General features: G+C 37.5%; 1 pseudogene; it reads right to left on the bottom strand.

Annotated features, from left to right (window-relative positions):
• Nucleotides 1-23,757: 23,757 nt before the first annotated feature.
• LOC149252132 (cytochrome P450 750A1 pseudogene) lies at nt 23,758-24,674 on the bottom strand (annotated as a pseudogene).
• Nucleotides 24,675-25,049: the final 375 nt, after the last annotated feature.

Genomic DNA, 25,049 nt, shown 5'->3' with positions numbered 1-25,049 from the left:
TTTATATAAAGCTAAGACCCGCATAATGCATCACTACAAGCCCTTCCATTTTTTGTTTGTATACATCTCCGCCCGTCCCCTTTCCCAATTGTGATTGTGATATTGTATATCACGATATCCCTCTACCGATGATATCGCATATCGCATATATCCCTTCCCACCGATTATCATATCCAAGTCCTCCTCTGCTGGCCGATTACGATATTACGTTAGATTGACAATTTCGATATCCCTCTGATTGCCAATTGTGATATCCCTCCAATCATCGATTGCGATAATCCCTTCGCCACCGATATCGCATATCACTTAAATCTCCAACGATATCATATATCACTCATTTCTTTGTCGACATCACATATCCCCTAATCTCACCGATTCGATTTCTATTACGCTGCTGATTGCGATAGCCCTTCTCCCTCCGATTGTGATATCACAATCGGTGATCACATAGTCAGTGTTCTTGTTCCCTGAAATCCTTTCTGACTTGTGATTGCAATGTGAGAGAACTTCTCGGATACAATATTCTATGTGATGCGTCCTACAAAACTGAAACGTTCAGAAAATCATGGAATTATCATAAATCAATGTTAAGGGGACTCTCTCCTGTATTGCGATTGCGATGTCAACAAGCCTGGATCAACGACCTAGATTGAATTAGCCGCCTAGATCAATGGCCCAAATCAACGAACGTTAAATATCTATTTTGCTTCCGCTCCATGAGACAACACGAATGTTTTTCGGCATTTCTTCAGTAGCATGGTCATTAAATGGGGTGGGGAGACAAAGAGACAGAAAGACACAGGACAACAAGGCATTTTCAACATGTTTCAATAGCAAACAACACAACAGATTTGAAGAGACAGATGTTCAAGTTTCCACCAATATAGTGTCACGCTATAAATTATTGTAACAATTCATATGACTCCCATTTGTATTTGAACTCTATTTTAACAAAAAATCCCTTAGAAGGCTCAAGGTTTTATTAGATATCATAGTTGTTGATTGAATCTAGCTGACGAGGCAAATTATGTAAAGAGATATTTCTCTATAAATAGGTAGATTTTCGAGTTTGCAAATGGGGGGGCAGTCGAGGTAGTGAGAAGACCACTGTTGTATTATTTTCAATTAATAAGAAAATACAGTTGCAACATACTTTGTTTTAACCTTATATTCATTCTAGTTTCAATCCTATCCAATCATGCTCTTTTGTTATTAGTTATCAAAGCTTATTTGATTACTTAGAATTCAATGTTGCATTGCTCCAACTTCTTTCAATTTGCTATGATTACTGTGAATGTCAATTTCCACAATAGTAAGCCAAAGATGCCTTAGCTTTGATAAAACAATGTTGTTTGTTTTTGTTTTTCTTTAATTGACTCCATGCCCAATGGTCGTTGTCCTCACACTCTTTCACTTGAAAAATCACATAGAAAACCAGATTTAGCTATCTGTATTTTTTTTTTTCAAATATTGAGAGAGCCCTCTTAGATTGGATGGGCTAGCTTCCAACCAAAATCTGGTTTGAAATAGCTACGCTGGGTTGAAGGGTTGACATAACCCAACCCCTATCAACCTGGTTGATAACATTTTGTTGCATCTGCCAGGAGCCAGAAAGCTCCTTTTCTGGGATTCTCTTTGAGTATCTTCTTTCTGATACCTAATGGTAACAAGAAATTAGAAGTTCTGAAGGTTGTGATATTACCCTAGCAGCTCCACTCTTAAAAGATACTGAATATCGAAGATTAATGGTGACTCCACTCTTTACAGATCAGTAGCTTGAAGAATTTCAAGATGAGTTCTACCACAAGTCTGTTCAAGTCATTAGTGAAGGTGAAGTTTCTTTCATTTGTAAGTTGAAGTGATGGATTCAGTTTTTATTCTGCGTTGCTCATATATGATCCACTATTGATTTTCCTCAAGCATAGTCGAGAATCCCAAGTGTTGGATCAACTCTTTGTTTGTTTATATTGGAGATTTTATATCACTTGAATTAAACAGGTGGATTTCCATATGCTAGAGTAGGACATAAATAAGCTTGTTGGGCAAGCATTTCCTTCAGGTTTAGTTTACATGTTTTATTTTTGTTTTCAATTTGGTGAAGTGGGTTTGATGTTTTCTTCAGATTGGGATCAGCCCAATGGTCAGGAAACTCATCTACTAGTTCTTTGTTGCACCATAGGGGCACAACATCCCCATCGGAGCGAATGTTATCCATGATAACTCATAAAAATATTTTTAGTTTTATTAGTTAAGGTTTTCCACCAACGATATCTTCATCTATCTATTGTTTTTCTAAAAGAGGTTGATGTGCTTTATATTTGGAGATTAAGGAGGAAAAACATATCCATTCTATTTTTTTTGGAGAAATTCCCATATTCTCTAAAACCAATTTCTCTCACACATCCCATTTCATCCACATCCACCGATTCCCACTCTAACTGTAACCCATTCCAACTTTAATCGTAACCCATTCCAAATCTAGCATTATTTCCCCATCTCTAACTCTAATTGCATTCACCCTTTCTAAACTCTAGCCATGACCCATTCCCCTTTGAAATACTTTATAATATGCTGCAATCATTTTTGTAAAGTTAAGACCCGCAGAATACATCACTATCGACCCTTCCCTTTTTCCTTTGCATACATATCCACCAGTCCCCTTTCCCAATTGCAATCGCGATATTGTATGTCGCAATATCCCTCTGCTACCGATATTGCATATCGCATATATCCCTTCCCACCAATTATCATATCCAGGTCCTCCTCCACTAGCTGATTGTGATATTATGTCCAATCGCCGATTACGATATCTCTCCGACCGTCGATTGCGATATCCCTCCAATGATCGATTACAATAATCCCTCCATCGTCGATATCCCATATCGCTTAAATCTCCACCGATATTGCATATCGCTCATTTCTCTGTCGATATCGCATATCGCTTAATCTCACCGATTGTGATATCTGTTCCATTGACAATTACGATAGCCCTTCTCCTACCGATTGTGATATCGTAATCGGCGATCACATAGTCAAAGTTCTTGTTCCTTGAAATCCTGTCCAACTTGTGATTGCGATGTGCGAGAAACTCCTAGATGCGATATTTTATGTGATTGGTCCTATAAAACCTCCATGTCTAGAAAATCATGGAATTATCATAAACAAATGTTAAAGGGACCCTCTCCTGTATTTAATTGCAATGTCAACAAACCCGGATCAATGGCCCAGATTGAATCAGTTGCCCAGATCAACGAACGTTAATGTATCTATTCCGCTTTCGCTCCGTGAGACATCAAGAAGGTTTTTTGGAGCTTCTTTAGCAGCATGGTCATTGAACATGTCAGCGAAGCAAAGAGACAATAAGAGACAGATATAGTGAGGCATTTTCAGCACATTTCAACAGCAAACAACACAGTATATTAGAAGAGCGAGATGTTTGGGTTTCCACCAATACAATGTCGCACTTCAAATTATTGTAATAATTCATATGACTCCCATTTGTATTCGAACTCTGTTGTAACAGAAAATCACTTAGAAGGCTTAAGTTCTTATTAGATCTCATAGTTGTTGATTGAATCTAGCCCAGGTGGTAGATTATGTAAAGAGATATTTCTCTATAAATAGGTATATTTTCGACTCTAGAAATGGGAGGGGATCAAGGTAGTGAGAAAACCACTGTTGTATTGTTTCCAATTAATAAGAAAATACAGTTGCAGCATACTCTATTTTAACCTAAGATTCATTCTGGTTTCAGTCCTATCCTACCATGCTCCTTTCTTAATAGTTTTCAAAGCTTATTTGATTACTTGGAATTCAATGTTGCATTTCTCCAACTACCTTCAATTTGTTGTGATTACTGTGAATGTCCATTTCCACATTAGTAAACCAAACATGCCTCATCTTCCATAAAACAATGTTGTTTGTTGTTGTTTTTATTTAATTGACTCCATGCCCAACGGTGGTTTTCCTCACACTCTTTCACCTAAAAAATCACATAGAAAACCAGAGTTAGCCATATGTAATTTTTTTTAAATATTGAGAGATCCCTCTCAGATTGGAAGGGCTAGCTTCCAATCAAAATCTGGTTTGAAATAGTTATGTTGAGTTGAAGGGTTGACACAGCCCAACCCCCATCAACCCAGTTGATAACAAATGCAAACCTTGAGGATCGAGGAAAAGGTTGGAGACTTGGTGATTGAGAGGGAGCATGAATTGCCTCTCAACATGTAGCCCTAGAAGAAGCCTCAAAAATTTGTGGAGTAGCCACAATTGAAGAAGAAGAGAGGAGACCAAGTGGAGGCATCCACTCAAATAGAGACATCCAATATAGGGGAATTGCAACCCAAGTAGGTAGAGGGAGCACATGCAACCATATTTCTAGGTTAGAAGTGGGGCAATGTGAAGGGATAGTCTCGAGAGTGAAGAAATTTGGGCAGGGTCCATTTAGATGGTTTGTCTCATGGATGATTACCTTGCTATAGGAGCTCACAATAAACAGTAGTAGGATGGATCAATAGTAGTTGATACAGTCAGATGTTAGAGTGAAAAAGGTAGATACTAGGAGCAGTCAAATATTGGGAGTGCAAAGCAGATTTGGCAGCATAGAAAATGGCACAGTGTGTTGGGTGTGGAGCCTGATTATCTTCTCTATTCAAAGGTTTCAGCCAAATGCATACCCCAGAAAGACTGTACACCCCTCCACGCAGGGGGGTGTAGGAGGGACTTTCCCCCCCCTACGGGGGTCCGAGGGGGCTAATCCCCCCAGCTGGGGGGTTCAGGGGCTAGCGGTCCCCCGGCGGGGGTTTAGGGGCAGCGCCCCCGAAGCTAAAAATAGATGTAAAATTGCCTTGTAAAAATCTAGTAATTTCTAGTCAATTTGGGCCATTCATTAGGCAAATGATCTGACGGTAGGGATTTTTGCCCTAGAAGGAAACCCCTCACTATACATGAGGGAATTGTATTGCATCTATGTAGATCTGTATTCTGAGTGAGGAAGAGAGAGGAGATTGAGAGCTAAGAGGGTGTTACAGTGGATCTACTGTAGGTTGTATCTCTTCAGTTTGCTAGATAATATAATGAAAGAAGGACTGGCTGTTTCTCCGTGGACGTAGCCCAAACTGGGTGAACCACGTATATTTGTGTCTCTCTTGTTTTATGCGTTTTTTGTGTTTATATTTCTACAATATTTTATGTGTTCCATTGCTCCGTAATATATAATTTTCTAAAAACTGGTATCAGAGCCGAAGGTCTATTTGGTTGGTAAACTCGTAGGAGAAAATGGTTCCTGGTTCGAGTGGGAGAAATGGTGGAAGATGTTAGGTTTAGGGTCGAAAAATTCAATGGCCAAAACTACCAGCTGTGGAAGATGTAGATGGAAGATTATTTGTATCAGAGAGATCTGTACCTACCATTGAGCGGAAAGACAAAGAAGCCAACGAGCATGACAGACACAGAATGGGATATTCTGGATAGAAAGGCACTTGGAACAATACGGCTATGCCTAGCGGCAGTGGCAGCGTTTAATATTTCAAAGGAAATGACAACACAGGGTTTAAATTTGGCATTGACTAAACTGTATGAAAAAACCTTGGCCTCAAATAAGGTATTTCTTATGAAGTGTTTATTTAATATGAAGATGTTAGAAGGTGGATCTATTGCTGATCATTTAAATGATTTTAATACAGTTACAAGTCAGTTAAGTTATGTAGGGGTAAATTTTGATGATGGAGTTAGGGCTCTATTATTTCTGTGCTCATTGCCAGAAAGTTGGAATGGTTTAGTTATGGTCGTTAGTAACTCTGTCTTTGGATGTAGTACTTTAAAGTTTGATGATGTTGTTGGTGCAATCCTTAGCGAGGAAATGCAACAGAAAAGCTCTGGTGAGACATCAGGTAATGTTTTGACTACAGAGACTAGGGGAAGGAAAATGGAAAGAGGAAAGAGCCCAAGATATCGCAGTAAGTCAAGAAAAGGTAGATCCAAGTCCAGATCAGGGATAGTGTGTTGGAAATGTGGGAAGAAAGGACACCTGAAGAAAGACTGCAAGTCTTGGAAGGGAAAAGAAGGAGATGCGCAGCAAGAAACTAATCATGAAGCGAATGTAACAAGTGATGTGTTGCAAGATGCTTTGATTCTTTCATTAGAAAATATTATTGATGCTTGGGTGATAGATTTAGGGGCCTCATTCCATGCCACAATTGATAAGAAACATTTTCATGATTATGTTCAAGGAGATTTTGGACAAGTTTGATTGGGTGATAATAAACCCTATAAAATCGTTGGAATGGGTATAGTTTTCATAAAACAAAAAAAGGGAAATCAGTGGCTATTGAAGAAGGTAAGACATGTTCCAGATCTGAAGAGAAATTTGATTTCAACAGGGTAGTTGGGAGATGAAGGTTGCATAAGTACTTTCACAGATAAAACCTGGAAGGTCACTAAAGGATCCCTAGTAATAGCGAAAGGAGAAAAGGTTGGTACATTGTATTTATGCAATGGTATTTCTAATTTTGTTAATGCTTTAACCTCTACAGGAGAAGATACAACATTGTGGCATCATAGGCTCGGGCACATGAGTGAGAAGGGGATGCAGATTCTTCACTCAAGAAATTTGTTGCCAGGTTTGAAGCATGTTGATTTAAAATTCTGTGAGAATTGTGTTTATGGAAAATAGAAGAGAGTCAGATTCCTTAGAGTTGGGAAAGAAAAGAAGAGTGAAAAAATAGAGCTTGTACATACATATGTATGGGGACCTGCTCAGGTATCATCTCTTGGTGGCTCTCGTTATTATGTTACTTTTATTGATGATGCAACCAGAAAAACCTGTATTTATTGTATTCAAAATAAATCTGATGTATTTGATACTTTCAAGAAATGGAAAGCTTTGGTTGAAAATGAGACAGGGAAAAGGTTGAAGTGTTTCAGATCAAATAATGGAGGTGAATATTGCAGCAGAGAGTTTGATAGGTACTATTCAGAGAATGGAATTCGCAAAGAGAAGACAGTTCCAGGAACACCACAAGAAAATGGTGTGTCAGAAAGGATGAACAGGACAATCATGGAGTGTGCAAGGTGCATGAGATTGCATGCATGATTTCCTTTATAATTTTGGGCAGATGCTATAGATACTGCTATTTATCTAAGAAACAGAGGACCTTCAAGTTCCTTGGATGGTGGTATTCTAGAGGAGGCATGGATAGATAAAAAGGTGAACGACTTATTTTTAAATAATTTTGGTTGTGAATCTTTTGTCCACATTAACAAAGAAAATAGAACAAATCTTCAGGCAAAATCAAAGAAATGCACCTTTATTGGATATGGTGTTAATGATTTTGGTTGTCGCTTATATGATTATGAAAATCACAAAATCATTAGGAGCAGATATGTAATATTCAATGAAAAGGTCTTGTATAAGAATCAGTTGCAGGAAAAGAAACAAGAAAAAGAAAACAGAGAATACACAGTGCTTGATGATATCATAGGAAAAGTGATGGTGCATGAAAATCATAATGATCAACAGCAAAAACCACAACCACAATAGCAACAAGCACTTCAAACACCTGAAAGTGGTGTTTGAAGATCTACCAGGATAAGTAGACCCCCTGAACGATACTCTCCTTCATTATATTATGTATTGTTGACACATTCTAGTGAACCAGAAAGTTATGAAGAAGTAGTGCAGGTAGAAACCAGGAAGAAGTGGGAGCAAACCATGAAAGAATAGATGGACTCCTTAGCACATAACCAGACTTAGGACTTAGTCAAGTTGCCTGCAAGTAAAACGGCATTGCAGAATAAATGGGTTTACAGGCTAAAGGAAGAAGATGGAGGAAAACAGAGGTACAAAGCTAGATTTGTGGTGAAGGGGTTTGCACAGAAGAGAGGTATTGATTTTGATGAAATATTTTCTCCTGTTGTTAAAATGACTTCAATCAAAACTATTTTAAGTCTAGTAGCAGCTGAAGATTTGCATCTTGAGCAGTTAGATGTAAATACAACCTTTCTCCATGGGGATTTGGAGGAAGAGATATATATGCAGCAACCACAAGGATATGAGGTAAAAGGGAAGGAGTAACTAGTGTGTAGGTTGAATAAGAGCTTGTATGGCTTAAAACAAGCTCCAAGGCAGTGGTATCTAAAATTTGACAGGTTTATGTCTGAACAAGGTTATACTAGATGTCACTCTAATCATTATGTTTATCTCAAAAGGCAAAATGATGGCAGCTATATTATATTGTTATTGTATGTAGATGATATGCTTGTTGCAGGTTCTAACATGTAGGAAATAAATGTGCTCAAAAAGAAATTGGCAAACTCATTTGCAATGAAGGATTTGGGTGCTGCAAAACAAATCCTTGGTATGAGAATAACTAGAGACAGGAAGAATCGCAAATCAACATTGTCTCAAAGTGAGTACATATAAAAGGTGTTGAAAAAGTTTAATATACAAAATGCAAAACCTGTTAGTATACCTTTGGCTAGCCATTTCAAATTAAGTAAGGAGGTGTGTCACAAGACTCAGGAAGAAATGGCTCATATGTCTAAAGTTCCATATGCATCAGCAATTGGAAGCTTAATGTATGCAATGGTCTGCACAAGGCCTGAAATTGCACATGCAGAGGGAGTTGTAAGCAGGTACATGAACAATCCAGGAAAAGAACATTGGATGGCAGTGAAGTGGATTCTTAGGTATTTGAGAGGTACCACAAATCAAACATTATGCTTTGGTGGTTCAAACATTGCTCTATAGGGATATGTTGATGCAGATATGGTAGGTGATAGGGATAACAAGAGGAGCACAACAGGGTATGTGTTTACTGTAGGTGGAACAACTGTCAATTAGGTTTCAAAAATCCAAAGTGTTGTTGCACTTTCAACAGCAGAAGCAAAGTATGTTGCTGCTACAAAGGCTAGTAAAGAAATGATTTGGTTACAAAAGGTTTCTAGATGAATTGGGCAAGAAGCAGGAGTTGGGCAGGTTATACAGTGATAGCCAGAGTGCCATACATCTTGCAAAGAACTATGCATTTCATTCCAAGACTAAACATATATAGCTCAAGTACCATTTCATACGGTCATCATTGGAAGATGGACAGTTGAAGCTGGAAAAGATACACACTAGCCAGAATCCTGCAGATATGTTAACGAAAGTTGTAACTAGGGAGAAATTGAGCATCTGCTCAGTTTCAATTGGCCTTCATGTATGATGAAGAAGATGAGAAACAACGAGGTCCAAAGTGGATTCATTGTCTAGCAAATGAAGCAGCGGTGGAGTTGCTATAATCAGTCTCCAAGTGGGAGATTATTGGGTGTGGAGCTTCATTATCTTTTGTATTCAAAGGTTTCAGCTGAATGTATACCCCAGGAAGACTATACACCCCTCCACGCGGAGGGGTACAGGGGAGTCTTGTCCCCCCCAGTTGGGGGGTCTGGGGGCCAGCGGTTCCCCGGCGGGGGTTCAGAGGCAGTGCCCTCGGAGCTGAAAATAGATGTAAAATTTCCTTGTAAAAGTCTAGTAATCTATAGTCAATCTGGGTCGTCCATTAGGTGGATGATATGACGGTAGAAGTTATGTTTAATTTAGGGTTTTTTGCCCTAGAAAGAAACCCCTCACTATATATGAGGGAATTGTATTGCATCTATGTAGATTTATATTCTGAGTGAGGAAGAGAGAGGAGATTGAGAGCGAAGAGGGTGTTACAGCGAATCCGCTGTAGGTTGTTTCTCTTCAGTTTGCTGGATAATATAATAAAAGAAGGACTGGCTCTTTCTCCGTGGATGTAGACCAAACTGGGTGAACCACGTATATCTGTGTCTCTCTTGTTTTATGCATTTTTTGTGTTTATATTTCTGCAATATTTTATGTGTTCCATTGCTTTGTAATATATAATTTTCTAACACAATGCAGAGGCATCAAAAGTGCATATTTTTCAGTAGACAGTGTAGGAGCTAGTAGCAGTTGGAGACTCTGGTGAGAGATGCATCATCCTGATTCAGGTTGGATGTTTTTTTGTTTCAGAAGCTCGAGTAGCAACAACACTAGAGAGAAGTGTTGCATGCAGAACATTCCAAAGGTACTAGATCAGGATAGAGTTGAATTCCTTTCTTGTTGAGAGGGAGTGTTGAAAATAGCAACAAGAAATGTTAAAAATAGCATCTAGAAATTCTAATTTAATTTGTCCTTGAATTAAATTGTAATTCTATTCTCATAGCATCTTGTAATAGTTAATTAAGTTAAATTGACTTAATTGACTTATGAAATTCAAGTTGGAAGACTATCTAGAGTCATGTAAAGTGATCCCTAAATTTTAGGGCCCAGGTTGAGTTATTTTGAGTTGTAATTAGATAACTCAGTCTAACTGAGTTATAATTAGTTAAAATAGTTCTAACAGTTGGAGGAACTAGTAGGAGTCTAGTAGTGGGGAAGTGCACCAATGAATCCTCAGCACCACACCAGTTGACTGAAGATTCACTTATAAATAGCTCATGCCTGTCATTTTTAGAGGAAGATCCAATTGGGATTAGAGTTCAGGGACAATGTACGATTAGTTGTATAATTTTTCGAGTTGCATAGATGGTGCACAAAATTAGTTGAGGGCCTATGGATGGATTGCATAGTTATGGGTGGAGAATTGACCAATTTAATATGGGTTGATTCTCTCAGGAACTGTGCAAGGAATTAGGGGTTTTCCAGGCGACATAATTGGCTAAGTTTTGGCTTGCGCTAGCTTTTGAGGTAGAGAGTTAGATTGTACTAGTGCAGGAATTTTTCAGGTTAAACAAGAATTGTATTTTCTTCTCAAATATTTTGGTTAATGCAATATAGATAGTTGGGGTTTTTAGTAGTTTCTTTCCCCAGAGAAATATTGTGTTATGTGAAATTGATATTCTTCTTTTTCTTCTTATTATTTTCATCAATAAATTTTTAGTTTTTGCTTAATAGTAGAGTGTATTATTGTCTTGTGTTTTGACATATCACATAAGTTGTTGAATCTATAAGTAAAAATATACAAGTACAATTGTGGTTGCTGCAAGTAATGGTTGGCCGCATCTTTTGGTCACCTACCCGAAGGTCCCTTTCTCCTCACAATGACATCTTTTTTCCAAAGGGGTTAAGCAGGGAGAAGAAAATTTCAATGAGATGACTTCGTCCCAGCCTCTAGTTCTAGGTAACAATAATTTTCCTACCTCCTATTTTACATCTGAAGAAGTAGTTAAAACATTTGTTTTAGAGGAAGGAGGGCCTATGGGGGATTATCCCTTTCATGGGGTTTCACTTTCCTCGTTCCATATGATCCTTATCCCGATGTGGGATGACCTTCTCGCTTGTCTCTGTCTGAATGTGACCCTGTTGTAGATGAAAAGGGACTCTCTCTGATTAATTTTTTTTCTACGCTCATTCTCCTTGTAGAATCTAAAGGGTTGTTCCATCAACCGACCAGTGACAAAGGGATCGATCCCAATTTTTTTTTTTTTTGATAAGTAAGAGATGAACCTTCTATTAATCAAAGTAAATTACATAATATACAGAGTGCCCCAGACAGTAGGGGCAGCAAGGAAGCTTACAGGACCGAAACAACCAGGCCAAAGAAACCCCCAGAATGACTCAACAACAACAAAAAGGAGAGTCCATTGAGAAAATGGGTACAAGACCCATGCACAACAGACCAACAACCCAAACCAACGTTCAACAAGCAACTAGCTCGATCAATCCCCGTCGTTGAAGACAAGGTTCTAATCCAATGACAAGCGCGAATATCACATGGTCAAGATGCTCGGTTATTAGCCACACGATGAGAGTGGTTTCCTCTCTACCCTCATTGCCACGCGTCACCTCCTGACTGGAATCACTTGCATTAACCAAAAAACTAGAAACCAACATAGTGCCGCGTGAAAACCATTCAAGGAAGCGGGATCTAGTTTTGCGGAGTGTCGAGCACACAGAGGGTTTAGAACCTTGAGCAACCCCCACAACTAATCTCAACTGTAGAAAGAAGCGGCCCGATCCAATGCCCCATGGAGATATCGCACATCCGAGATGCACAGAGGTTAACCATGTGATGAGAGCAGTTTCCTCTCTCATCTTGACGCCACGTGTAACCCCCTGAGTGGAATTGCATGCCTCTTCCACTAAACCAGATACCATTCGAAGCCTGCGTGCTAAACCACTTGTGGTTTTGCGTTTGTGGTATTGCCAAATGAAGACCATCTGTCTGATCCCATTGGCATTACTGAGCCCGGCCTTTCCAAGCCATCCTCTTGGAGTCGCCAAAGAAACTCGCTCAACCAACTGAACATTGGTAGTCCAAACTATGTCATTACCTGACTCGAAACCTTCATCCATCATCTGAAAGCCATGTAAGTTATGAAGAGTAACCATGATCAGAAAACGAAGATGGATTAGTTGATGTCATCCTCACTCCTGTCCTCTAGATCAACACTGTCCATCCATGAATCCTAATCTCCATTTTCCAGCATGAAACAATCCTCCTATAGCTTTTTGGAAGGAAGCAAATCCCATCGATGTCGAGAGTCTCTTTCCTTATTAACCACTCCTTCATTGGCCAACCTATCTGCAAGCATATTTTCTTTCCTTCTAACATGAACAAATCTTATTGTTTTAAGGATTTGTAAGTGTGAGTGAATACGTTGAAAAACCTGTAGCAACTTCAAGTGCTTTGACACTTTGTCTAGCGAGGTTCCATTTTGAATCTTCTTGGTTGCTTTGATGACTAATTCCGAATCTTCTTCAATGATAATATTTTGTAAATTTGCCTCCACCAAGATGATTCTCCAAATGTTGATCTAAAACCAAAAGTTCAGCCATGTTATTGGTACCCCTTTCCAGGTGGCCATGGAAAATGTATTTTATGTGCCCCCCAGGATCCCAAATGGCACCCCTGAAGCCATCTTCCCTGGGATTGCCCTTAGAAGCTCCATCAATATTTACTTTGAAGAAGCCTTGTGGAGGGGGTTGCCAACCCCTATCCCTAGAGTTTATTGTTCTCAATTCCTTCTCTATTCCTTGGGGGTTGATGGCCTGAAGACCAAAATTAATAATAATGTGTTCCTCATGAGGTAGAGGAGGATTCGAGGGAGTTGTTCTCAGAATGCTCCTAACTGTTTACTTGAGCTGTTTTAAAATCTGATTGATTATAAGAAGGGGCTCTCTGGCTTTATTTTTGAAGATCTACATATTGCGTTCTTTCCAAATATTCCAGATGACAAAGCCTGGTACAAGCATACAGGCTTTGTTGATGATCTCATTCTCTGAGAAGTTCTTCCTCCATTTTGTTAAAGTGTTGGATATGCTAAGCCTGTCCCTATCGGTCTGTCTGAAGCTTGACGCCACCCAATCCCAAATTTTTGTAGAAAAGGAGCAAAGATTTAGAAGGTGTTCAATCATTTCCTAATGAGAGCCACAAAGGTAACATCTAGAGGGGCCAATGAAACCTTTCTTAAGAAGGTTTTCCCAAGTTAGGATTTTCCTTTGATGAACTAGCCAAATAAATAATTTTATTTTCATCCATTGAGGAGTTTGCCACAACTCCTGCCAAACTTTCTCAACATTTACAAAGTTAAATCTTGTGATTGCCTATTTTTCCTCTTTGAGGTTATAGTTTCCTTCATTATTCTTTCCCCATCTTAATTGGTCAGGTGAGGAGGAAACTAGAATCCTTCTTTGCTCTAAGTCCATTGCAAGAACTTTTGCCATGGCCTTCAGAGGGCTCTCTTCATTGTAACTTAGGTCCTTCCATTTCCTCCATTTTTCCTTATCCCTCCCCAGATCCCAGAAATCTTTTACTAATAAAATACCGTTGTTTTCTATGTCTCTCTTGACGGCTACCAGTCCATTCCTATTTGGGATGGGTTCTTGTTGCTAGCTATCCTCCCAGAAACGAGCCCAGTCCCCTGCTCGAATTTCCAAAAAACAGTGTTGTTGAACAATACCTTTATTCTCCCATGCAAGGTTCCATATGTGTGATCCCCTGAATTGTCCTGTCATTCTAATGTGATCCTGTTCCTGCCAGTGCTTGGCGTACTTTTTTGTCCAAAGCTTGGCACAGTGGGCTCTCAGCTCCTTGATCCATTGCCACCAGAGCTTTGCTCCCGAAATTTGACTTAGCATTTTCGGATCATGCAGCCTCAAACCACGATGGCTTTTGGGCTTGCAGAGTTTGTCCCAAGCAACTAGAGCCCACTTATTTTTCTCTTCTCCTTTACCCCACAGAAAGTTTCTTTGAATGCTTCTTATTTGTTGCTTAATCCCTTGAGGAGCAGGGATAGCTGCAAACATGAAAATGGGAATGGCCTGCAATACCACTTGAGTGAGCACAAGTCGCGCTACAAAGTTTAAAGCTCTACAAGTCCAATTGTTGATTTTGTGCTGAAGTTTGTTTAAAATAAGTTCCCAAATTTTCTTACACAGTTTTTTTTTTTCTGTAAGAGGAATGCCAAGATATTTGGAAGGCAACTGGTCCCTCTGAAAACCAAGAATCCTGGTGATATTTCTCTGTATAGCAATATTAGTGTTAAAGAAGAAAATTTTAGACTTGTTTTGGCTTACCTTGGTACTTGCTGCCATAGTGAAATCATTTAAGATATCTTTGATTGCCATTGCTTCCCTAACTATGGGTATACCCTGTAGCATAGTATCATCCACAAATTGTTGATGAGTGTTAGCCTCTCCATCCCGAGTGAGCTTGATCCCTTGAATTATACCTTCAACATTTACAAACTTGATTTCCCTACCAAGCCCTTCCATCATGAAGACAAAGAGGAAGGGGGAGAGCGGGTCGCCTTGTCTGAGCCCTCTAGAAGGAGTAAAAGTATTAGAGGGAGATCCATTAATTACAATGGAGAAACTGGTTGAGGTGACTAGTGCCATAACCCATCTTATCTAGTTTTGGTCAAATCCATAGGCTTTTAGAATGGCTCTAATGTAAGACCAGTTGAGTTTGTCATAGGCTTTCGCAAGGTCCAATTGAATGATCATACCTGCTTGCTTGTTGCTTTTGAGAGAGTGTACCACCTCATGTGCTTGGATGATGTTGTTCAGAATCTGTCTTCCTTCCACATAGCCTGTTTTCTCTTCTGAGATGAGAGAAGGTAGTAGTGGCTTGAGTCTGTTGGCTATCACTTTGGAGATGATTTTATACACCACATTACATAAGGCGATGGGCCTAAACCCATCCAGGGTCATAGCATTTTCCTTTTAAAGCTATAAAGGTCGTATTTAGTTCTTTCAAAACCTTTTTGTGTTGTCTTGAGTCTTCCACAACCTTGAGGATGTCCTATTTGACTATATCCCTGTAGGCTTTGAAGAAATCAACATTGAAACCATCTGGGCCTGGTGCTTTTCCACTTTGCATTTCGTTGATCACCTCACTAACCTCCTCTTCTGAGACTGGCCTGTTTAGATTGTGGTTGTCCTCACTAGTGACTAACTTGGGAATGTGTTGGGTGAACTTATCAATGAACCTAGATCTATCTTCCAGTGGCTCCTTTGCAATGTTAGAGAAGTGTTGTACTAGGATTGATTCCATGTCCTTGTGAGCGACAAGCTCAATACCTTGAGAATCCTTTAGCTTTGTGATTATGTTATGTGCCCTGTGGGCCATAGTGGATTTGTGGAAGAACTTAGTGTTCCTTTCTCCCTCTTTTATCCATTGAATTCTGGATTTCTGTCTCCAAAATGTTTCCTCTTGTAAGCAACGCTCCTCCCATTCTTCCTGCAAAGAGTCAGTTAGTTTTTTCCTTTCCTCATTGAAGCCCTCTGTGATGTTGATCTGATTGATTTCCTGGAGTTTCTGCTCAGTACTCATTCTAGCCTTGATGATATCACCAAATTCCTTTTTGTTCCAATCCTTAAGTTTGGATTTAATGTGTTTCAGTCTCTGCTAGAGCATGTACATCTTAGTACCCTGAATATTCAAATCCTCCTTCCACCATTTGGCAATGTTACTGGTGAATTTAGGGTGAGAGAGCCAGGCATTTTCGAATCTGAAAGGCCTATTTCTCAGAGTGTCGATAAAGGAAGCTTCTAGCTTAACTGGCCAATGATCCAAGTCACCAAATAGCAAAATGGACATTGTGATGGCTGATCCTGTAAGGAGGAGATCCTCAGAAACGACAAACCTATCTAGTTTTGATTCCACTTGGGAAACTCGTCCTCTTTTGTTGTTCCAAGTGAAGGTTCCATTTATAGTCTCGGCGTCCACTAGTCCCATGTTCAAGACGAAATCTTGGAAGGCTTCAGAGTCTCTACCAAGCTGTCTAGTGCCTCCTTTCTTTTCTGAGAGAGATCTTATCATATTGAAATCACTTGCAAGTATCCAGGGTATATTGGGATAACGTGCTCTGAGACCTTCCAAGGAGGTAAGAAGCTTGAGTTTATCTGCTTGCTATTGAGGGCCATATACATTAGTTATCATGTAAGTCTCCTAGTCACCTACGGGACTACAAACCATAGAATGATAGTTCCTGGATGCTTCAGCATCCAGGATTCCCAGACTCTAAGGATTCCACAGCATGAGAATCCCACCTGCAGAGTTATTAGCTTTAACTTCTAAATAATCATACTTGATTAACCATTTGTTATGAATTCCACTGAACATTTTGTCTCCTAGATAAAGACCATGTCTGGTTTTTCTTCTTTTATTCTATTATTGAGATTTCTTTGTTTCCTTCTACTGCCTAAACCTCTAATATTCCAGGTTGTAAGTTTCATTAAGAAAGGTTGGTAAAAGAATAGTTGGTAAGATCTTTCATCTTACCTGAGTTAATCAATAGTTTCCCACATTCATTTAACAGTTCATTCTATCTTTTCCTTCCTCTTTTCCTCCCTGGGTTTTTTGGAGATAGTGTCTGTGGATTCTCCATCATTTTGACTCCACTTTGCTCTTGGCTTTCGTGGTTTCTTTTGACACTAGTTCCCATTGATTGTGCCCTCCATAGATAAAGTTGTTGGACTCGATCATAATCTTCTTCTGGCAATGAGTAGACTCCTTTGTTCTTTCCTTGTTCTAGAAATTGCTCAAGATCTCGATTTTCCCTATCTAGAATCTTCTGCAGCTCATGGTCCTCCGTGCCTACCTCACTTGGAGTCATCTCATGGTCCTTGCTGCTCTCCATGCAGCTTTGTAGCTCCTCTTCCTGCTGGTTTTTCTCTGGGATATCCTCCATTTCATCTTCCATATCCTACTCCTTAAGGACGTTCTCCTTGACCTGGACTATCTCCACGCTCTCCTCCACTTCCTCTAGGATCTTGAAAATGTTGTTTCTTGTTTTTTTTTCTTCACTTGTTTTCTTGTGTGATCCTTTACCCCCTTTCCCTTTGCCTCCAACCTTGGTAAAACCCTCATGATCGTTGTCCACAAAGGTTTTCCCATTGCTTTCAAAGTTGTTTGTAGGGCAGTCTCTAAATAGATGGTCATGTTCATGACATTTGTGGCATCTGAATGGTATGTGCTCATATTCCACCATTTGCACCCATTCTTCATCATATAACTTTAAGATTATGGCTTCCGGAAGGGCTCCAGATAGATCCATTTCCACAAATATTCGGGTGAATGAAGTATATTTACCTTTGAAAGTTTCCTCTGAAATTTTCAGAAAGTGCCCCAGCTTGTTACCTATGGTTTTCAAGGATTCTGGTTGCCAGTTGTCTAGAGGTAATGAGTATAGTCTGATCCAAACAAGTATGGATGTGAATGTTTCACGTTCCGGAACAAAATTCATCGTCCATGGCCGCATGTAGAGTCCTGCCACAACGTAGAAGTAAGGTCCCCCTTAAAACACTCGATCTTTGTCCTCTAGGCTCACAAACACCACCGTGAAGAAGCCCTTAGAATGTAGATGTAAATGTATTTCTCCCTTTGGCTTCTAATGGCTCCTAATCCAAATGTATAAAGCCCTCTCGGTTGGCCATAACCCCATGAACTTGGATATGATTGCATGTTCTTTCATATGGTCCCTGTGCACTTGAATCACAGGATCACTCAAAACAACCCAGGGAATGATGCTTGATTTGGGTTTGCAAACTCTCGTAGTTCTTGTGGAAGTTGTTTTTCTACTGCTGCCTCCCTTCTCCTTTTCTTTACTTGTTTCCTATTGATTCCCTTCCTGATCCTGGGATTCATTTCTTCGAACTGTCTCCTTACCTCTTGCTTCTAAAATCTTTCCCAATGGTTTCTTGAAATGCTTCCCTCCTGCTTCCTTGCCTCCTTCTATGACTACCTGACTGTAGGAGGGAGCAGCGCTCCCCCTGCGCATCCTGCCATGGAACCCTAATGCAAAACCCTAGTGTTAACTTCGATCCGTGTTCAAGTTGCAGACAACTTCTGCCTCCTTATTGACGGCTAATGTCAGCTTCAGACCGATCCCAATTTTCATCTAGATACATCATTGACATTAAACTAATCCTTGGATGTAGAGGTTGTTTTCCCATAGATCCCATCGACTCCAGGCTTTATCTTGGGTCGATGGCGAGGTGATGGGTTGAACCTAGTGTTTAGCGTTGGTTGCAGTAGAGGCAATTTTAGTGGTAGAAATTTGATTTCTAATCCCTCGAACTATAATTCACTTGGTGCACCTTCAAAAAGGCGGGATACTAATATAGGAAAATCATCCTGATTAAATTATTATAGTTCAAAATTATTGGATATTTATCTGAAATGTGGGATGAAACAATGTACTTTTACAAGACTTATGGCTTGATGTAGTGGAGATTACTTTGCTTACACAAGTAGACACATTAGAACCATTTTCTCGAGGTAAAGGAATTCCATTCTTCCTTGAAAATACTTACATTAAAATTTGATATTTTTCTTCATGTCTGTGGTAGCATTTGTATGTCAACAGCTTAACACTAAAAGATGTCATTGAAGATGTTTTTGTTCACCATTTTCATTAGGTTGTTTTAGAAGGAATTGAGAGAGGAGATATAGTTAGTAGTGGTGCACCTCAGTTTTCTAAAGATGGGGCACTTAATCGAAACTGTGAGGATATAGTCCACACTAGAAGGCAAAGAACTCGTAATTTTTTTTTTACTTTTCTTATTTCTTTGACTTGAGTGGTTACAATCATGCATAAATGCTATTCTTTGGATAGTATTATCCATATGGAAGTTTATTGAAATTATGAGCAGGTAGTAGGGATGATGGAATATCCACAAATGATTCTCAAAAGGAAGTGGATACCAATGAATTTAGAGTTGATGCTACTCATCATAAAGAGATCAAGGTAGTTGAGAAGAACATAGAATTCTTGCCCATGGAACTGAAGATGGGAGAATTTCGAGAAAAACAACCTTTGCATGATAGTTGCATGGATAATGAGGGTATTATTATTGTGTTGAAGCTAAACATCTAATCCCTATATTATTTATTTGGATTATATGTTTTTCTAATTGATGAGTCTTAGGAGAATGTCTAGAGTGGTGATGAAAATTAGTGGCTTTCAGGTTTTATGTTTATGTGAATAATTACTACAAATATCTTGTCTCTACAAGTTCCAAGAAAAAAGAATTTCGTTCTAATCATAGAAATGTAATCTATAGTTGAGCATATTTTTCTCACACTGATGGGTCTTGGAGGAAACAAGTAATCAAAGAAGAATTCCAAGGACCACTACATAATATTATTGCTCGGAGAGATGGAAGTACACTTTAGCTAAGAACTTTTCTTGCAAAAAGAATTAACAATAACTTCAACCAAATTTATGGAGATAAGAATCGTAAAGTTGAAATACTTAGTAGTTGAAGAAGTTATCAGCAAAGGAGGAGCTTAATACCTCCATATGACTGTTGAGGTTGAATTTTTTTTATGGATCATCCTTGCATCTAGCTCTACCTAATCATTTACAATATAAAATGAAATCTACCATATGCACATATAATCATACCTAGACCATGGGAAAGAAGTCATAAGCTAAGTGATTCAGAGAATAAAAATACCCTGAATAGGTATTTGACAATGCTTTTACACAATAATTACCACACAAAAACAATTTAAGAAGACCATCACACCAATAAGTCAATGGAAAAAAGGATCTAAAATATTTTTTTAAAGTAATGGATATATTAAAAAAACAAAAAAAATACCACTTCTGCCAACAACTGTGATTTGGGCAATTTCTATCATTGAACAAGCCCTAAACAACAAGAAATGTGAAAACCCATAACGATAAACACAAGAAAATTCATTTTCCTGCAATGGTGCATCAATAAGAATATGTTGTGACTCATTTGTAGTAAGCATAAGCCACCATTGAGTTTATTATGCATCATCATTTACACCCATGACAAAAGATTCAGATATCCAATTACCAATTATGTGCAAAGGCACTTAATATTTGTGTGGATGATATAACAAAAGGTAAAGTAACAATAACTAATTTAACATCATATTTGTGTGACATAGTGAATGAAACCCCCAACATTTTATGATGTGAATACCCAAGTCGTTTATTTAAGATCTGAATTTCATTTTGGAACAAGCTAACTCGTCCTTTTTTACGTTCTTGGTTTGTAACGAGCATATTCTCCAGGTGATATCAATGTATAATGGAGCCGAATGTTATCACGATTAGAAGCTTAATCATCTTCAACGCAGAACAAGGTTCTATTTTTCCATTTATCCACAAGAGAGGAAAACCACTTTCATTTTATGTACATTAACATACCTCCACATACAATCATAATGATTTGACTATCTACCAATTACATCGAGATCTAGCTAAACCATATCCATGATCATTGTATCTTTCATTGGTACTGCATTGATTTGCCTTTTTTTTTTCAAATTATTGGATATTTATTGGAAATGTGGCATGAAACAACATGTTTTTGCAAGAGGATTTAGTGAGATTCCTTTGCTTACACAAGTAGGTGCATTAGCAGATCACTATCTGTTTATTGGGATTATTTTTTGATAACTTATGTCATGACAAGATTCTTACTAATAGAAGAGATAAGACGCCCACATTGAGAGAAAGAAATGAAAAACACTTAGATTCCAACTGTAGGATAACGTTACTCAGAATGCAATATCATTGGCCCATAAGCATTATGGTTTTAATTTACTAATTTTTTGTATTTTTCCCTTTTTTTATATTTGACTTATACAACAAAGAAACAAAGTTCTTAATCTTTTATATGCTTTCACAATGTTTAAAATTGTTGAATTGGTTTTCTGTATTAAGTTCATCCTTGTTTTTTCCTCCAAATGTTGCAAGTAACAATTTCAGTGTCAATCCCACTCTTTCCAATGCTATTTCTTAAGGCATTTCTTTTGCAACATTTGGTGCAATTGCTAGTAAATTGCTAGTAAGTAGACTATTGAATGCATATGGTTTGAATTAAACCTAAAGTCCAACCGGGAATATATAAATGGTATATATAACAATTATAGATGCCATATTAGGAAGGGAAAAAAAAGGAACAGTACCCAACCAAGAATTGAGTGGGGAAATGGGCCTGCTAAGGAAAATAGTAGAATAAATGAAGTAATATAAAAAAGTAAGAGAAATTATTGAATGGATGAGAGAACATAAATTTCTTTAAACGTATATTTGACTTAACGCCTTATGGATTTAGCATCTAACAAGTACTCATTTAGCATAATTTTAATATTAACTATAGGCTATAAACTTGAAATACATGAAAAATGTGTTTGTTGATAAGTATATTAAAAATATGATAAGTAAGTAATGTTAGTATTGATTTTGTACTCTTAAATTTTTCTTCTTTCAACTTAAAGGTGTACTTTGTCCTCTGCTACAATGAGTATTTCGTAGTAAAAATTAAACAAGTTTTTGTATACATGTTTTTTAGACTTTCCTTAAGGAAAGTTTTAGGAGAAAATTTCACCAATTGACTATTTTCTAAACATTTTTTGAAAAATATATTCACTCATTTAGTTAAACATCAATCCATTTTTGACATATATATCATTAAATGTGTAACATTCTCCAAAAAATTACCAATTTTAGTAGTAAATTACATGTTTTTTTTATTGAATATTTAGACACACTCTATATGTATCACTTTTCAAACCAAAGTTACTTATAATACTATACATAAACATAATATTTGAATCCTTAAAAATTAACTTGAAACATTTTCTAAATAAAATAAACTTTTTGTGAAATTAAAACTAACCAAAAATAATAATTAATAATGAAAAAAGATGAGCATTTTCCTTTCTCTTCAATTTCTTCATCTAGCTTAAAACGCTTAAAGACTACTATTATAGCTTACTTTCCCTTTTCCATTCTATGTTTGTTACTTTCCCTTCAAACTTTTTTTAAATAAAATAGACCTTTTGTGAAGTTAAAACTAACCATAAATAATAATTAAATAAAATATTTAGAAGAGATGAGCATTTTCCTTTCTCTTCAATTTCTTCATCTAGTTTTACACGCTTAAAGACTACTATTATAGCTTACTTTCCCTTTTACATTCTATGTTTAAGTTACTTTCCTTTACCTATGTTTGAATTACGCGTAGAAGATGCCAATTGCCTTTGAGCAGTATTGACTTTCTAGTTTGGCCATAGCTATGGTTGTGTCTGTCAAACCGTCGTTGCGTTGTGTTTATAGAGAAAACGAATTCGATAAACCTTCAACTCATGATATCCCTATTCTCGCAATCACAGGGTTTGTGTTAGAATTTGTAACTATGTTGAGGTCATGCATAAGTGAAAAACAATTGTGATATTTGTTAAACATAGGTTAATTGTTGTGGTGTTTGGCATTTTACTTTTAAGTGTGAAAGCCGTGGTTCGGTGGTTGTTATAGTGAGGCTTGTTCGTAGAAATATAGATTTTGGCTTCACCTTTGGGCTAGACGCAAATAGAATTTGTTATGATGTTTAAGTACACTTCTGGTCGTAAAAAATTTTGATGGAAAGTTGATTTATTATGTTATAGCTTGTACCCAAATTGAGAAGTAAAATTATTTATTCTATAATACTAGAGAATGCAGGAAATGTTTTTCTATAAATATATATATATATATTAATTTTAAAATATAAAATATTTTTTTATATATAAGTAATACCTAAATTTTGAAATTCTAAATAATTCTGAAATTCAAATTTTTATAAATATTTAGTCTGAAAAAAAATATAATTTTTTTTTATTTAAAATAGAAATATAAGAAAATTAATAAAAATTTATTTATAATTATTTAATAAATATAATAAAAAAACCTATGTTATTATTAGGTATGAATAAAGGTCGATTGCTTATTTAAAATTTATAACTTATATCCAAAATTTTAAAGTAAATTTATTTTTTCTATAATACTATGGAACAATGGAAATGCTTTTCAATAAAAAAAAATTACATATTTAAAATATAAAATATTATTTTATATAATATAAAACATATATTGATATAATATTTATATTAAAGTGTAATTTTTTATTTTATTTTAAATTTTAAATAATCCAGAATTAATAAAACATTATCTATAGTTATTAGCATTATCATTATTATATATATAAATAAATTAGCATGTGCCTTACACCTTCATACCGCCATAAGAAATGGTAAAACGACGGTCCAATTGTATATTCTAAAGTATTTTTCGAAATAATAGGGACAAATACAAAATTCGATCAGCCATGGAGGAAAGATGGCATTTATTCAAACCAAGACATAATTACCTGTACCAAATCAAGTAGACAACTGAAATCATGGGTAGAAAATTATTGCAGACAAAGAGAAACAATGCCTTTGTCTCCTATGGTTTCGTTTATGGTGGAAAGTTGGCCCTCCTCAACGTTGGATAAGCACACAACAGAACTTGTCTTGCTATTGTCATTCCAGACACGTCGCGCATATCCAGCGGAGACGGACCGCCTTCAACTCTCCAATCGAAAGTGTGCACCAACTGAGCCAATCCAAATTCAATAGTCGAAATAGCCATGGAAGCCCCTGGGCATCCTCTCCTTCCTGCCCCAAACGGTATCAGATTGAAGTCTGATTGATCTGTTAAATTGATATGTTCGTATTCCATGAATCTTTCTGGCTTGAATACTGAAGCATCTGCGCCCCACACATTGGGATCCCTTCCAATAGCCCACACATTTACCATGACCGTTGTTTTCTTTGGTATGTAGTATCCTCCTACCGTCACAACCTCTACAGATTCGTGAGGCATAGATAGCAGCGCAGGTGGGTATAATCGGAGACTCTCTTTCACCACACAGTGGAGGTATTTCATGCTTGCCAAATCCGAGTCCTTTACTTTAACATGTTTGCCAACGACCGTTTCGATTTCTTCCTGTAATCTCTCCATTACATGGGGATGTCTGAGCATCTCACTAATTGCCCATTCAAACGTAGTGGATCTCGTCTCCTCGCCAGCCCCGAACATGTCCTACACACATAAACATAAAAATTCAATTAATGCAAAATGATGATTGACTGAAGTTCAACAATTAGGATGATAAACAATATAATTAATGCAAAATGCAAAATTGAGTTTTGACTGAAGTTCAAGAATCCCAAGATATATACAAGCACAAGGGCCTTGATGGTTTCCCGTGTGATATTGGTTTCTGTCTCAGCCATGCGGAGCAACACATCCACGAAGTCTTGAATGCGAGGCTCTATGTCTGCGTCTTTCTGGCCACTGAAATGATTGAGATTAAGATGCTTGTCTATCATTCTCTCGACAAATCCATCGAATGTCTTACGGAGCTTCTTCAGCTGTTGATTGATACCTTACAAATCTGTTGGGAATTTATGATAATTCCAAACAAAACAGAACAATACTCTGTTTTAACACAGAGGAAATAAAAATCATTTACGAATACGGTGTTTCAGCAACGCTGAAGCTGGTGTTTCAGCAACGCTCTGTTTTTAACGCAGCGTAACAAATATTTTTTTTTCTGAAAACAGAATTTCAACAACGCAGAACAAAAGGGACTTTGTATTCATTAACGATACTTCCTCTAACAGAGGGATGACAACAAGGATGCTTTACAGACAGTTCAAAAACTTCAAAAACTTCACGATGTAAAAAAGAATTACATCATTGTG

This window comes from Pinus tabuliformis, chromosome 7, assembly GCF_031772625.1.
Source record: "Pinus tabuliformis cultivar Carrire ecotype Pingquan chromosome 7, CPIR1, whole genome shotgun sequence".
NCBI lineage: Eukaryota > Viridiplantae > Streptophyta > Pinopsida > Pinales > Pinaceae > Pinus > Pinus tabuliformis.
This window is presented reverse-complemented; position numbering and strand designations above follow the sequence as displayed.